This window comes from Carassius gibelio, chromosome A19, assembly GCF_023724105.1.
Source record: "Carassius gibelio isolate Cgi1373 ecotype wild population from Czech Republic chromosome A19, carGib1.2-hapl.c, whole genome shotgun sequence".
Taxonomy (NCBI): domain Eukaryota; kingdom Metazoa; phylum Chordata; class Actinopteri; order Cypriniformes; family Cyprinidae; genus Carassius; species Carassius gibelio.
The window spans coordinates 620,950-636,560 of NC_068389.1; the positions used below are offsets into that span (position 1 = coordinate 620,950).

At 39.2% G+C, this 15,611-nt stretch overlaps 3 non-coding genes and 6 pseudogenes across 3 annotated transcripts; all 9 read left to right on the forward strand.

Moving 5' to 3' along the window:
• Positions 1-3,944: 3,944 nt before the first annotated feature.
• Positions 3,945-4,063, forward strand: LOC127936402 (uncharacterized; annotated as a pseudogene).
• A 930-nt stretch (positions 4,064-4,993) lies between these two features.
• LOC127937506 (uncharacterized) lies at positions 4,994-5,112 on the forward strand (annotated as a pseudogene).
• Positions 5,113-5,617: 505 nt separating this feature from the next.
• LOC127936387 (5S ribosomal RNA) lies at positions 5,618-5,736 on the forward strand. Its single transcript, XR_008148278.1, has one exon. It is a non-coding gene; the product is annotated as a 5S ribosomal RNA (ribosomal RNA).
• Positions 5,737-6,514: 778 nt separating this feature from the next.
• On the forward strand, positions 6,515-6,633 carry LOC127936403 (uncharacterized; annotated as a pseudogene).
• A 498-nt stretch (positions 6,634-7,131) lies between these two features.
• LOC127936398 (5S ribosomal RNA) lies at positions 7,132-7,250 on the forward strand. The gene has a single exon (XR_008148279.1). It is a non-coding gene; the product is annotated as a 5S ribosomal RNA (ribosomal RNA).
• Positions 7,251-10,627: 3,377 nt separating this feature from the next.
• Positions 10,628-10,746, forward strand: LOC127936810 (uncharacterized; annotated as a pseudogene).
• A 1,068-nt stretch (positions 10,747-11,814) lies between these two features.
• Positions 11,815-11,933, forward strand: LOC127937843 (uncharacterized; annotated as a pseudogene).
• Positions 11,934-12,848: 915 nt separating this feature from the next.
• LOC127936404 (uncharacterized) lies at positions 12,849-12,967 on the forward strand (annotated as a pseudogene).
• Positions 12,968-13,465: 498 nt separating this feature from the next.
• On the forward strand, positions 13,466-13,584 carry LOC127936409 (5S ribosomal RNA). Its single transcript, XR_008148280.1, has one exon. It is a non-coding gene; the product is annotated as a 5S ribosomal RNA (ribosomal RNA).
• The last annotated feature ends 2,027 nt before the right edge of the window (positions 13,585-15,611 follow it).

The window sequence follows — 15,611 nt, forward strand, 5'->3', positions numbered from 1 at the left end:
GATTGATGGTTGTTCATGTCTATGCAATTTAACGTATTGCTGTTAACTTGGGATTCCATATTTCCATTCTCTTAAACTCATCTTTCCCTAACTTTCGACCTTCCTGCAACTTGTGTGAATGTGTGTGTGCGTGCGTTTATATGTTAGATTAGTTTATATGTCTTAGATTTATCTAATAAAGCCTTATTCATATTGAAAAGAGAAGTATCTTGTGTTTTGTGCTTACAAGTTAATGTCTTAAACTGCCGATCTTGTTACTGTGCTAATTAATAGTGTTTTCACTATAGTTTGGATATTAGTATCCAGCGCAGATTTGATGTTAAACGGCTCGTTCACTGAACCGCAGGCGCGTCTCCGTGAACAGCCGTGAAACAGTGATTCTGTTCAAATTCCCTTTAAAATCTTAAATGATTCCCTTTGAGCTAAATTGACCTGTTTCCCTTACACAGGTTTGGGCCTGGTTAGTGCCTGAATGGGAGACCGCCTGGGAATACCAGGTACTGTAAGCTTTTTTGAAATTTTTCACTTAGTATATAATAATTTTGCCAAAAAATAGAGTCAATGCCCGATCTCTGAATATAAGCAGGTTTGCGCCAGGTTAGTACATGGATGGGAGACTGCCTGGGAATATCAGGTGCTTTAAATTTTTGGATATTTTTCACGAATTATATAATAATCTTGCAAAAAAAAAAAAAAAAAAGAGTCAATGCCCGATCTCTGAATCTTAGCAGGTTTAGGTCTGGTTAGTACTTGGATGAGAGACCGCCAAGGAATACCAGGTGCTTTAAGCTTTTGGAATTTTTTCACTTAGTATATAATAAATTTGGCAAAAAATAGAGTCAGTGCCCGATCTCTGAATATAAGCAGGTTTGGGCCAGGTTAGTACATGGATGGGAGACTGCCTGGGAATACCAGGTGCTTTAAATTTTTGGATATTTTTCACAAATTATATAATAATCTTGCAAAAAAAAAAATAAATAGAGTCAATGCCCGATCTCTGAATCTTAGCAGGTTTAGGTCTGGTTAGTACTTGGATGAGAGACCGCCTAGGAATACCAGGTGCTTTAAGCTTTTGGGGTTTCTTTCCTACTTTTATAATGTACTGGCGAGTAGATTGGCTGATCTTTAAATAGCCTTCTCTTTGCAGCAGTCTTCGCTTACGGCCATACCAACCTGGCGGCGCCAGTGAGCCAACAGGAAGTGATAGTCTTGCAGCACAGAGAGAAAGGCTCAATCCTGTTTGTTTATTTTAATTGTTTGTTTCTAAATATTTTGGCTTTCAGATTTTTGCTTGGGATATTAGTTGCTGGATAGTCAGTGTTGACCTCCATAAATCCCCCTGGCAGCTTAGGCTGTCTGGGGGACTTTTTTTGACGTTTTTTGACTTATTTTTCCTTGTAGCATGCTGCAGAAGCACAGCATGGCGTCAGATAAAGAAAGAGAACAAACCATGATGAGAAAAGGTAGCAATGGGAGGAATGAAGAGGAGGAGCAAAGAAGAGGTAAAGTCAAACAAGCAGAGATCCAAAAGCAACAAGAGATAAGTAAAGTCACAGGGAATTTGTGGGAAGAGGGAGAAGAAAACAGCAGAGGAGTGCAAGGAAAATCAAAATGGAAGTACAGCAAAGAGCTGACTGTGGAGGTAGAGGTGGATGGAACAGAAAAGATTTCAATGATGGATTTGCTGAAGGAAGTAAAGAAGGAGTGTGGAGAAGTGATTGGCTGCAGGGTGAGAGGTGAAAGGGTCTATGAGCTCACAATGAAAGATGAAGAGGCAAAGAGGAAACTAATGGATGGAGTGAGAGTGAAAGGAGTGATGGTGCATGCCAGGGATATAATAAATAATGATATGGTGGTGTCCTTTATCAATTTGCCTGTGTACTTAGAGGATGAGAAGATACTCGCCAAGTTACAGGAGTGGGGAGTACGACCACTTTCACCAATCAAACGCCGGGTGTGGCCTGGAACGGATACAGTTGATGGGACACGTTTCTTAAAAGTTCGCTTCACGGAACAGGTATGTTCACTACCATACTCCACAAAATTTGAGACTCTGAGAGGCACCGAATTTTTTCGTGTCATCCATGATAGACAAATACGTGTTTGTAGACTTTGCATCAAGCCAGGGCACATAATCAGAGAATGCCCTGAATTAAAGTGCTTCAAGTGCAATGGTGGAGGCCATTATGCAAGAGATTGTGAAGAATGGATGGGATTAGAGAGAGAGAGGGTGGATAGTCAAAAATATGATGAAAGGAGGAATAGTGTTCTGACAGAGGTGCAAGAGGAGGGAACAACTGATGTGGTGAGCGGTGGAGAGAAAGACGGAGCTGAAGATAGTGAAAGAAGAAGCAAAATGGAATGGCGAGGCAGACCTGAAAGTTACAGTGAAGCAGAAGATGGGGAGGAGGAGATGGAGCAGTCGGAAGAGATCGAGGAAGAGGAGGACACAGATGAAAGTAATGTGAAAGAAAGAGGTAAAGAAGAGGAAAATAAAAATACTGCACAAGAACTGATAGAAAGCAGAGGTGGAAAAAAGAGAGACAGAGAAAGTAAAGAGGGACTGAAAACAAAGATTAAAAGACTGAGTGCAAAGAGGAAGTCTGAGATGGACGGAGAACAGGTTGAGCAGATAAAAGAACCACGAGCGGTTATGTGACAAAACTGGGGTGTCGAAGTTGAGACCGAGGAGGAATGGGGGAAATTGTTTTTGTTTGGAACTTTCGGGAAAAGGAAAATAACTGATATTTGTTTAATTAATTTTGTTCTGAGTCATGCCAGACTAGAAGTAGTTCTAAGAAGGAACTATAAATATTTTGAAGGGAGAAAAATAAAAGTAAAAGATTAATGTCAATGATACAAAGAGGGTTGATTTGTAAGTATGACGATAAAGAAGGGAAAGAGTTATTTTTTGACTATGAATAGGTTCATACATCAAAAGGTGGGGGAAGAAATACGTTTCAATTGGTAAAGAGTTATAATCTGGTTGAGAATGGCTGATGTCAATTGAGTAATTGTAAACATATATGTGTGTGTACTTTATTTATGTTCTTTCTTTTTATTGCTGTATGATTATGCAAAATTAAGTAGTTCAGTTGAAAAACGATTCATACAAATGTATTGAAATGTAAGTAAATTGGATGGAATGATGCAATTGAAAAACTGTGAATTGAAAGTTAAATAAAAAGATAAAAAAAAAAAAAAAAGGCTATGCCCGATCTTGTCTGATCTCGTAAGCTAAGCAGGTTTGGGCCTGGTTAGTGCCTGGATGGGAGACCGCCTGGGAATGCCAGGTACTGTAAGCTTTTTTGAAATTTTTCACTTAGTATATAATAATTTTGCCAAAAAATAGAGTCAATGCCCGATCTCTGAATCTTAGCAGGTTTAGGTCTGGTTAGTACTTGGATGAGAGACCGCCAAGGAATACCAGGTGCTTTAAGCTTTTGGAATTTTTTCACTTAGTATATAATAAATTTGGCAAAAAATAGAGTCAATGCCCGATCTCTGAATATAAGCAGGTTTGGGCCAGGTTAGTACATGGATGGGAGACTGCCTGGGAATACCAGGTGCTTTAAATTTTTGGATATTTTTCACGAATTATATAATAATCTTGCAAAAAAAAAAAAAAAGAAGAAGTCAATGCCCGATCTCTGAATCTTAGCAGGTTAAGGTCTGGTTAGTACTTGAATGATAGACCGCCAAGGAATACCAGGTGCTTTAAGCTTTTGGAATTTTTTCACTTAGTATATAATAAATTTGCCAAAAAATAGAGTCAATGCCCGATCTCTGAATATAAGCAGGTTTGGGCCAGGTTAGTACTTGGATGAGAGACCGCCTAGGAATACCAGGTGCTTTAAGCTTTTGGGGTTTCTTTCCTACTTTTATAATGTACTGGCGAGTAGATTGGCTGATCTTTAAATAGCCTTCTCTTTGCAGCAGTCTTCGCTTATGGCCATACCAGCCTGGCTATGCCCGATCTTGTCTGATCTCGTAAGCTAAGCAGGTTTGGGCCTGGTTAGTGCCTGGATGGGAGACCGCCTGGGAATACCAGGTACTCTAAGCTTTTTTGAAATTTTTCACTTAGTATATAATAATTTTGCCAAAAAATAGAGTCAATGCCCGATCTCTGAATATAAGCAGGTTTGCGCCAGGTTAGTACATGGATGGGAGACTGCCTGGGAATACCAGGTGCTTTAAATGTTTGGATATTTTTCATGAATTATATAATAATCTTGCAAAAAAAAAAAAAAAAAAAAAAAAGAGTCAATGCCCGATCTCTGAATCTTAGCAGGTTTAGGTCTGGTTAGTACTTGGATGAGAGACCGCCAAGGAATACCAGGTGCTTTAAGCTTTTGGAATTTTTTTACTTAGTATATAATAAATTTGGCAAAAAATAGAGTCAATGCCCGATCTCTGAATATAAGCAGGTTTGGGCCAGGTTAGTACATGGATGGGAGACTGCCTGGGAATACCAGGTGCTTTAAATTTTTGGATATTTTTCACGAATTATATAATAATCTGGCAAAAAAAAAAAAAAAAAGAGTCAATGCCCGATCTCTGAATCTTAGCAGGTTTAGGTCTGGTTAGTACTTGGATGAGAGACCGCCAAGGAATACCAGGTGCTTTAAGCTTTTGGAATTTTTTCACTTAGTATATAATAAATTTGGCAAAAAATAGAGTCAGTGCCCGATCTCTGAATATAAGCAGGTTTGGGCCAGGTTAGTACATGGATGGGAGACTGCCTGGGAATACCAGGTGCTTTAAATTTTTGGATATTTTTCACAAATTATATAATAATCTTGCAAAAAAAAAAAAATAGAGTCAATGCCCGATCTCTGAATCTTAGCAGGTTTAGGTCTTGTTAGTACTTGGATGAGAGACCGCCTAGGAATACCAGGTGCTTTAAGCTTTTGGGGTTTCTTTCCTACTCTTATAATGTACTGGCGAGTAGATTGGCTGATCTTTAAATAGCCTTCTCTCTGCAGCAGTCTTCGCTTATGGCCATACCAGCCTGGCTATGCCCGATCTTGTCTGATCTCGTAAGCTAAGCAGGTTTGGGCCTGGTTAGTGCCTGGATGGGAGACCGCCTGGAAATACCAGGTACTCTAAGTTTTTTGAAATTTTTCACTTAGTATATAATAATTTTGCCAAAAAATAGAGTCAATGCCCGATCTCTGAATATGAGCAGGTTTGCGCCAGGTTAGTACATGGATGGGAGACTGCCTGGGAATACCAGGTGCTTTAAATGTTTGGATATTTTTCACGAATTATATAATAATCTTGCAAAAAAAAAAAAAAAAAAAAAAGAGTCAATGCCCGATCTCTGAATCTTAGCAGGTTTAGGTCTGGTTAGTACTTGGATGAGAGACCGCCAAGGAATACCAGGTGCTTTAAGCTTTTGGAATTTTTTCACTTAGTATATAATAAATTTGGCAAAAAATAGAGTCAATGCCCGATCTCTGAATATAAGCAGGTTTGGGCCAGGTTAGTAATTGGATGAGAGACCGCCTAGGAATAGCAGGTGCTTTAAGCTTTTGGGGTTTCTTTCCTACTTTTATAATGTACTGGCGAGTAGATTGGCTGATCTTTAAATAGCCTTCTCTTTGCAGCAGTCTTCGCTTATGGCCATACCAGCCTGGCTATGCCCGATCTTGTCTGATCTCGGAAGCTAAGCAGGTTTGGGCCTGGTTAGTGCCTGGATGGGAGACCGCCTGGGAATACCAGGTACTGTAAGCTTTTTTGAAATTTTTCACTTAGTATATAATAATTTTGCCAAAAAATAGAGTCAATGCCCGATCTCTGAATATAAGCAGGTTTGCGCCAGGTTAGTACATGGATGGGAGACTGCCTGGGAATATCAGGTGCTTTAAATTTTTGGATATTTTTCACAAATTATATAATAATCTTGCAAAAAAAAAAAAAGAGTCAATGCCCGATCTCTGAATCTTAGCAGGTTTAGGTCTGGTTAGTACTTGGATGAGAGACCGCCAAGGAATACCAGGTGCTTTAAGCTTTTGGAATTTTTTCACTTAGTATATAATAAATTTGGCAAAAAATAGAGTCAATGCCCGATCTCTGAATATAAGCAGGTTTGGGCCAGGTTAGTACATGGATGGGAGACTGCCTGGGAATACCAGGTGCTTTAAATTTTTGGATATTTTTCACGAATTATATAATAATCTGGCAAAAAAAAAAAAAAGAAGAAGTCAATGCCCGATCTCTGAATCTTAGCAGGTTTAGGTCTGGTTAGTACTTGGATGAGAGACCGCCAAGGAATACCAGGTGCTTTAAGCTTTTGGAATTTTTTCACTTAGTATATAATAAATTTGGCAAAAAATAGAGTCAATGCCCGATCTCTGAATATAAGCAGGTTTGGGCCAGGTTAGTAATTGGATGAGAGACCGCCTAGGAATAGCAGGTGCTTTAAGCTTTTGGGGTTTCTTTCCTACTTTTATAATGTACTGGCGAGTAGATTGGCTGATCTTTAAATAGCCTTCTCTTTGCAGCAGTCTTCGCTTATGGCCATACCAGCCTGGCTATGCCCGATCTTGTCTGATCTCGTAAGCTAAGCAGGTTTGGGCCTGGTTAGTGCCTGGATGGGAGACCGCCTGGGAATACCAGGTACTCTAAGCTTTTTTGAAATTTTTCACTTAGTATATAATAATTTTGCCAAAAAATAGAGCCAATGCCCGATCTCTGAATATAAGCAGGTTTGCGCCAGGTTAGTACATGGATGGGAGACTGCCTGGGAATACCAGGTGCTTTAAATGTTTGGATATTTTTCACGAATTATATAATAATCTTGCAACAAAATAAAAAAGAGTCAATGCCCGATCTCTGAATCTTAGCAGGTTTAGATCTGGTTAGTACTTGGATGAGAGACCGCCAAGGAATACCAGGTGCTTTAAGCTTTTGGAATTTTTTCACTTAGTATATAATAAATTTGGCAAAAAATAGAGTCAATGCCCGATCTCTGAATATAAGCAGGTTTGGGCCAGGTTAGTAATTGGATGAGAGACCGCCTAGGAATACCAGGTGCTTTAAGCTTTTGGGGTTTCTTTCCTACTTTTATAATGTACTGGCGAGTAGATTGGCTGATCTTTAAATAGCCTTCTCTTTGCAGCAGTCTTCGCTTATGGCCATACCAGCCTGGCTATGCCCGATCTTGTCTGATCTCGGAAGCTAAGCAGGTTTGGGCCTGGTTAGTGCCTGGATGGGAGACCGCCTGGGAATACCAGGTACTGTAAGCTTTTTTGAAATTTTTCACTTAGTATATAATAATTTTGCCAAAAAAATAGAGTCAATGCCCGATCTCTGAATATAAGCAGGTTTGCGCCAGGTTAGTACATGGATGGGAGACTGCCTGGGAATATCAGGTGCTTTAAATTTTTTGATATTTTTCACGAATTATATAATAATCTTGCAAAAAAAAAAAAAAAGAAAAAAAAAGAGTCAATGCCCGATCTCTGAATCTTAGTAGGTTTAGGTCTGGTTAGTACTTGGATGAGAGACCGCCAAGGAATACCAGGTGCTTTAAGCTTTTGGAATTTTTTCACTTAGTATATAATAATTTTGCCAAAAAATAGAGTCAATGCCCGATCTCTGAATATAAGCAGGTTTGCGCCAGGTTAGTACATGGATGGGAGACTGCCTGGGAATACCAGGTGCTTTAAATGTTTGGATATTTTTCATGAATTATATAATAATCTTGCAAAAAAAAAAAAAAAAAAAAAAAAAAAAGAGTCAATGCCCGATCTCTGAATCTTAGCAGGTTTAGGTCTGGTTAGTACTTGGATGAGAGACCGCCAAGGAATACCAGGTGCTTTAAGCTTTTGGAATTTTTTCACTTAGTATATAATAAATTTGGCAAAAAATAGAGTCAATGCCCGATCTCTGAATATAAGCAGGTTTGGGCCAGGTTAGTAATTGGATGAGAGACCGCCTAGGAATACCAGGTGCTTTAAGATTTTGGGGTTTCTTTCCTACTTTTATAATGTACTGGCGAGTAGATTGGCTGATCTTTAAATAGCCTTCTCTTTGCAGCAGTCTTCGCTTATGGCCATACCAGCCTGGCTATGCCCGATCTTGTCTGATCTCGGAAGCTAAGCAGGTGTAGCAGAAATGAGTCAAATCAGACAAATCAAAGAGTCTATCAGAGCTGTGTGCATTGAAACATGAGCTGAATTCCTCAGGAAGTCATAAATCAGTTCTAGTGCCACAAGAACCAAGCAAGATAACCAACCAACCAACTTGTTCACACAACAGCTTTCAACATTAACACCAATAGAACAATTATTGACAATTTTAATTCGAAGAAGAGATTGTCAAATTTATTGTTCGTGATTGGAATGCAACGCTGGACATCACATGTAAACCCAGGAGATCAAGTTAAATACTTGCATTGACTTCCCCCCCCAGCCAGTGAAACCAGACTGAAATTCCTAAGGGGGAAGGGCTTTAAACCTTTGTCTTCACAGAAAAGTCCTTTGCCAGAGAATGGCAAAGAAACCCTTTTTATACATTATATATGGACCAGAATGAACTCAAAAAAGACTTATGAATGAATCATTCCGTTGCTTAACTCCATATTAATTTATGTGTAACCCACACATTTGACTATCATGTATAATCACTTATTGATTATGTCTTTTGATAACTATAGGATACCTAGTCATGTCTAGTATTCAAATAATCACATTTTCTTGCTTGATATTGTCCTGACAATCATTTATTTGTAAAATATATCATAATCATGTTATAGGAATCATGTCCAAAATTAGACCCTGTGAGGCAAGAACCACATGCTTGGTAAGATAAACAAATGATTTATGATACCCACCCCAAGAACATATCTGATTGGTCAAGGCAACATTTGAGGGGTGGCCAACAAGGAAGTTTTAAATACTTTGGATCCCATGAAATTTTGCCTTTAGTTCTAGTCTAGCTGCTGCTATTAGCCATGTCGGCTTTTAGTTCCAGCCTTGCTCGTGCTATCAGTCATGCCTGCTCTTAGCTTTTAGCGTGTAGCTTTGCTACCTAGCTTTAGCTATAAGCATCTAGCCATGCGGTTAGTCGTCATTGTTCTTTGAGCGCGGTTCCAGCGTGCCTGCCTGCTGCTACTTATGCCACAATGAGAAGGAACACAACCTAGTCTCGTCAAACTTTATTTCTTTTCTTTTCCGTTTGAGAGTTTCGTGTTCTGAGTTAAGTTTTGTAACGTCGACCTCGTCTGCGCGTTTGAACTCCGACCAGCCACACAACTCCAGCTTCAGCCAACGCCCAAGCACGGGCTCCCCAAGACGTCACTTCAGCCAACTGAACTTCCAGCCAATCAGCGACACCGGGATACCCCTTTCAACTGGAGTCCCTTTCACAGCAAACGAAGGCAACGTATTCCCAGATATTTGTTGTGCTGGTGTATCTAATATAATTTTAACCCCATTGAGGAACTCAATGCGAGCGCTAATTACGTGATTGATGGTTGTTCATGTCTATGCAATTTAACGTATTGCTGTTAACTTGGGATTCCATATTTCCATTCTCTTAAACTCATCTTTCCCTAACTTTCGACCTTCCTGCAACTTGTGTGAATGTGTGTGTGCGTGCGTTTATATGTTAGATTAGTTTATATGTCTTAGATTTATCTAATAAAGCCTTATTCATATTGAAAAGAGAAGTATCTTGTGTTTTGTGCTTACAAGTTAATGTCTTAAACTGCCGATCTTGTTACTGTGCTAATTAATAGTGTTTTCACTATAGTTTGGATATTAGTATCCAGCGCAGATTTGATGTTAAACGGCTCGTTCACTGAACCGCAGGCGCGTCTCCGTGAACAGCCGTGAAACAGTGATTCTGTTCAAATTCCCTTTAAAATCTTAAATGATTCCCTTTGAGCTAAATTGACCTGTTTCCCTTACACAGGTTTGGGCCTGGTTAGTGCCTGGATGGGAGACCGCCTGGGAATACCAGGTACTGTAAGCTTTTTTGAAATTTTTCACTTAGTATATAATAATTTTGCCAAAAAATAGAGTCAATGCCCGATCTCTGAATATAAGCAGGTTTGCGCCAGGTTAGTACATGGATGGGAGACTGCCTGGGAATATCAGGTGCTTTAAATCTTTGGATATTTTTCACGAATTATATAATAATCTTGCAAAAAAAAAAAAAAAAAAGAGTCAATGCCCGATCTCTGAATCTTAGCAGGTTTAGGTCTGGTTAGTACTTGGATGAGAGACCGCCAAGGAATACCAGGTGCTTTAAGCTTTTGGAATTTTTTCACTTAGTATATAATAAATTTGGCAAAAAATAGAATCAGTGCCCGATCTCTGAATATAAGCAGGTTTGGGCCAGGTTAGTACATGGATGGGAGACTGCCTGGGAATACAAGGTGCTTTAAATTTTTGGATATTTTTCACAAATTATATAATAATCTTGCAAAAAAATAAATAAATAGAGTCAATGCCCGATCTCTGAATCTTAGCAGGTTTAGGTCTGGTTAGTACTTGGATGAGAGACCGCCTAGGAATACCAGGTGCTTTAAGCTTTTGGGGTTTCTTTCCTACTTTTATAATGTACTGGCGAGTAGATTGGCTGATCTTTAAATAGCCTTCTCTTTGCAGCAGTCTTCGCTTATGGCCATACCAGCCTGGCTATGCCCGATCTTGTCTGATCTCGTAAGCTAAGCAGGTTTGGGCCTGGTTAGTGCCTGTATGGGAGACCGCCTGGGAATGCCAGGTACTGTAAGCTTTTTTGAAATTTTTCACTTAGTATATAATAATTTTGCCAAAAAATAGAGTCAATGCCCGATCTCTGAATATAAGCAGGTTTGCGCCAGGTTAGTACATGGATGGGAGACTGCCTGGGAATACCAGGTGCTTTAAATGTTTGGATATTTTTCACGAATTATATAAAAATCTTGCAAAAAAAAAAAAAAGAGTCAATGCCCGATCTCTGAATTTTAGCAGGTTTAGGTCTAGTTAGTACTTGGATGAGAGACCGCCAAGGAATACCAGGTGCTTTAAGCTTTTGAAATTTTTCACTTAGTATATAATAATTTTGCCAAAAAATAGAGTCAATGCCCGATCTCTGAATATAAGCAGGTTTGCGCCAGGTTAGTACATGGATGGGAGACTGCCTGGGAATACCAGGTGCTTTAAATGTTTGGATATTTTTCACGAATTATATAATAATCTTGCAAAAAAAAAAAAAAAAAAAAAAGAGTCAATGCCCGATCTCTGAATCTTAGTAGGTTTAGGTCTGGTTAGTACTTGGATGAGAGACCGCCAAGGAATACCAGGTGCTTTAAGCTTTTGGAATTTTTTCACTTAGTATATAATAATTTTGCCAAAAAATAGAGTCAATGCCCGATCTCTGAATATAAGCAGGTTTGCGCCAGGTTAGTACATGGATGGGAGACTGCCTGGGAATACCAGGTGCTTTAAATGTTTGGATATTTTTCACGAATTATATAATAATCTTGCAAAAAAAAAAAAAAAAAAAAAAAGAGTCAATGCCCGATCTCTGAATCTTAGCAGGTTTAGGTCTGGTTAGTACTTGGATGAGAGACCGCCAAGGAATACCAGGTGCTTTAAGCTTTTGGAATTTTTTCACTTAGTATATAATAAATTTGGCAAAAAATAGAGTCAATGCCCGATCTCTGAATATAAGCAGGTTTGGGCCAGGTTAGTAATTGGATGAGAGACCGCCTAGGAAAAGCAGGTGCTTTAAGCTTTTGGGGTTTCTTTCCTACTTTTATAATGTACTGGCGAGTAGATTGGCTGATCTTTAAATAGCCTTCTCTTTGCAGCAGTCTTCGCTTATGGCCATACCAGCCTGGCTATGCCCGATCTTGTCTGATCTTGGAAGCTAAGCAGGTTTGGGCCTGGTTAGTGCCTGGATGGGAGACCGCCTGGGAATACCAGGTACTGTAAGCTTTTTTGAAATTTTTCACTTAGTATATAATAATTTTGCCAAAAAATAGAGTCAATGCCCGATCTCTGAATATAAGCAGGTTTGCGCCAGGTTAGTACATGGATGGGAGACTGCCTGGGAATATCAGGTGCTTTAAATTTTTGGATATTTTTCACGAATTATATAATAATCTTGCAAAAAAAAAAAAAGAGTCAATGCCCGATCTCTGAATCTTAGCAGGTTTAGGTCTGGTTAGTACTTGGATGAGAGACCGCCAAGGAATACCAGGTGCTTTAAGCTTTTGGAATTTTTTCACTTAGTATATAATAAATTTGGCAAAAAATAGAGTCAATGCCCGATCTCTGAATATAAGCAGGTTTGGGCCAGGTTAGTACATGGATGGGAGACTGCCTGGGAATACCAGGTGCTTTAAATTTTTGGATATTTTTCACGAATTATATAATAATCTGGCAAAAAAAAAAAAAAAGAAGAAGTCAATGCCCGATCTCTGAATCTTAGCAGGTTAAGGTCTGGTTAGTACTTGAATGATAGACCGCCAAGGAATACCAGGTGCTTTAAGCTTTTGGAATTTTTTCACTTAGTACATAATAAATTTGGCAAAAAATAGAGTCAATGCCCGATCTCTGAATCTTAGCAGGTTTAGGTCTGGTTAGTACTTGGATGAGAGACCACCAAGGAATACCAGGTGCTTTAAGCTTTTGGAATTTTTTCACTTAGTATATAATAAATTTGGCAAAAAATAGAGTCAATGCCCGATCTCTGAATATAAGCAGGTTTGGGCCAGGTTAGTAATTGGATGAGAGACCGCCTAGGAATAGCAGGTGCTTTAAGCTTTTGGGGTTTCTTTCCTACTTTTATAATGTACTGGCGAGTAGATTGGCTGATCTTTAAATAGCCATCTCTTTGCAGCAGTCTTCGCTTATGGCCATACCAGCCTGGCTATGCCCGATCTTGTCTGATCTCGTAAGCTAAGCAGGTTTGGGCCTGGTTAGTGCCTGGATGGGAGACCGCCTGGGAATACCAGGTACTCTAAGCTTTTTTGAAATTTTTCACTTAGTATATAATAATTTTGCCAAAAAATAGAGCCAATGCCCGATCTCTGAATATAAGCAGGTTTGCGCCAGGTTAGTACATGGATGGGAGACTGCCTGGGAATACCAGGTGCTTTAAATGTTTGGATATTTTTCACGAATTATATAATAATCTTGCAACAAAATAAAAAAGAGTCAATGCCCGATCTCTGAATCTTAGCAGGTTTAGATCTGGTTAGTACTTGGATGAGAGACCGCCAAGGAATACCAGGTGCTTTAAGCTTTTGGAATTTTTTCACTTAGTATATAATAAATTTGGCAAAAAATAGAGTCAATGCCCGATCTCTGAATATAAGCAGGTTTGGGCCAGGTTAGTAATTGGATGAGAGACCGCCTAGGAATACCAGGTGCTTTAAGCTTTTGGGGTTTCTTTCCTACTTTTATAATGTACTGGCGAGTAGATTGGCTGATCTTTAAATAGCCTTCTCTTTGCAGCAGTCTTCGCTTATGGCCATACCAGCCTGGCTATGCCCGATCTTGTCTGATCTCGGAAGCTAAGCAGGTTTGGGCCTGGTTAGTGCCTGGATGGGAGACCGCCTGGGAATACCAGGTACTGTAAGCTTTTTTGAAATTTTTCACTTAGTATATAATAATTTTGCCAAAAAAATAGAGTCAATGCCCGATCTCTGAATATAAGCAGGTTTGCGCCAGGTTAGTACATGGATGGGAGACTGCCTGGGAATATCAGGTGCTTTAAATTTTTTGATATTTTTCACGAATTATATAATAATCTTGCAAAAAAAAAAAAAAAGAAAAAAAAAGAGTCAATGCCCGATCTCTGAATCTTAGTAGGTTTAGGTCTGGTTAGTACTTGGATGAGAGACCGCCAAGGAATACCAGGTGCTTTAAGCTTTTGGAATTTTTTCACTTAGTATATAATAATTTTGCCAAAAAATAGAGTCAATGCCCGATCTCTGAATATAAGCAGGTTTGCGCCAGGTTAGTACATGGATGGGAGACTGCCTGGGAATACCAGGTGCTTTAAATGTTTGGATATTTTTCATGAATTATATAATAATCTTGCAAAAAAAAAAAAAAAAAAAAAAAAAAAAGAGTCAATGCCCGATCTCTGAATCTTAGCAGGTTTAGGTCTGGTTAGTACTTGGATGAGAGACCGCCAAGGAATACCAGGTGCTTTAAGCTTTTGGAATTTTTTCACTTAGTATATAATAAATTTGGCAAAAAATAGAGTCAATGCCCGATCTCTGAATATAAGCAGGTTTGGGCCAGGTTAGTAATTGGATGAGAGACCGCCTAGGAATACCAGGTGCTTTAAGATTTTGGGGTTTCTTTCCTACTTTTATAATGTACTGGCGAGTAGATTGGCTGATCTTTAAATAGCCTTCTCTTTGCAGCAGTCTTCGCTTATGGCCATACCAGCCTGGCTATGCCCGATCTTGTCTGATCTCGGAAGCTAAGCAGGTGTAGCAGAAATGAGTCAAATCAGACAAATCAAAGAGTCTATCAGAGCTGTGTGCATTGAAACATGAGCTGAATTCCTCAGGAAGTCATAAATCAGTTCTAGTGCCACAAGAACCAAGCAAGATAACCAACCAACCAACTTGTTCACACAACAGCTTTCAACATTAACACCAATAGAACAATTATTGACAATTTTAATTCGAAGAAGAGATTGTCAAATTTATTGTTCGTGATTGGAATGCAACGCTGGACATCACATGTAAACCCAGGAGATCAAGTTAAATACTTGCATTGACTTCCCCCCCCAGCCAGTGAAACCAGACTGAAATTCCTAAGGGGGAAGGGCTTTAAACCTTTGTCTTCACAGAAAAGTCCTTTGCCAGAGAATGGCAAAGAAACCCTTTTTATACATTATATATGGACCAGAATGAACTCAAAAAAGACTTATGAATGAATCATTCCGTTGCTTAACTCCATATTAATTTATGTGTAACCCACACATTTGACTATCATGTATAATCACTTATTGATTATGTCTTTTGATAACTATAGGATACCTAGTCATGTCTAGTATTCAAATAATCACATTTTCTTGCTTGATATTGTCCTGACAATCATTTATTTGTAAAATATATCATAATCATGTTATAGGAATCATGTCCAAAATTAGACCCTGTGAGGCAAGAACCACATGCTTGGTAAGATAAACAAATGATTTATGATACCCACCCCAAGAACATATCTGATTGGTCAAGGCAACATTTGAGGGGTGGCCAACAAGGAAGTTTTAAATACTTTGGATCCCATGAAATTTTGCCTTTAGTTCTAGTCTAGCTGCTGCTATTAGCCATGTCGGCTTTTAGTTCCAGCCTTGCTCGTGCTATCAGTCATGCCTGCTCTTAGCTTTTAGCGTGTAGCTTTGCTACCTAGCTTTAGCTATAAGCATCTAGCCATGCGGTTAGTCGTCATTGTTCTTTGAGCGCGGTTCCAGCGTGCCTGCCTGCTGCTACTTATGCCACAATGAGAAGGAACACAACCTAGTCTCGTCAAACTTTATTTCTTTTCTTTTCCGTTTGAGAGTTTCGTGTTCTGAGTTAAGTTTTGTAACGTCGACCTCGTCTGCGCGTTTGAACTCCGACCAGCCACACAACTCCAGCTTCAGCCAAC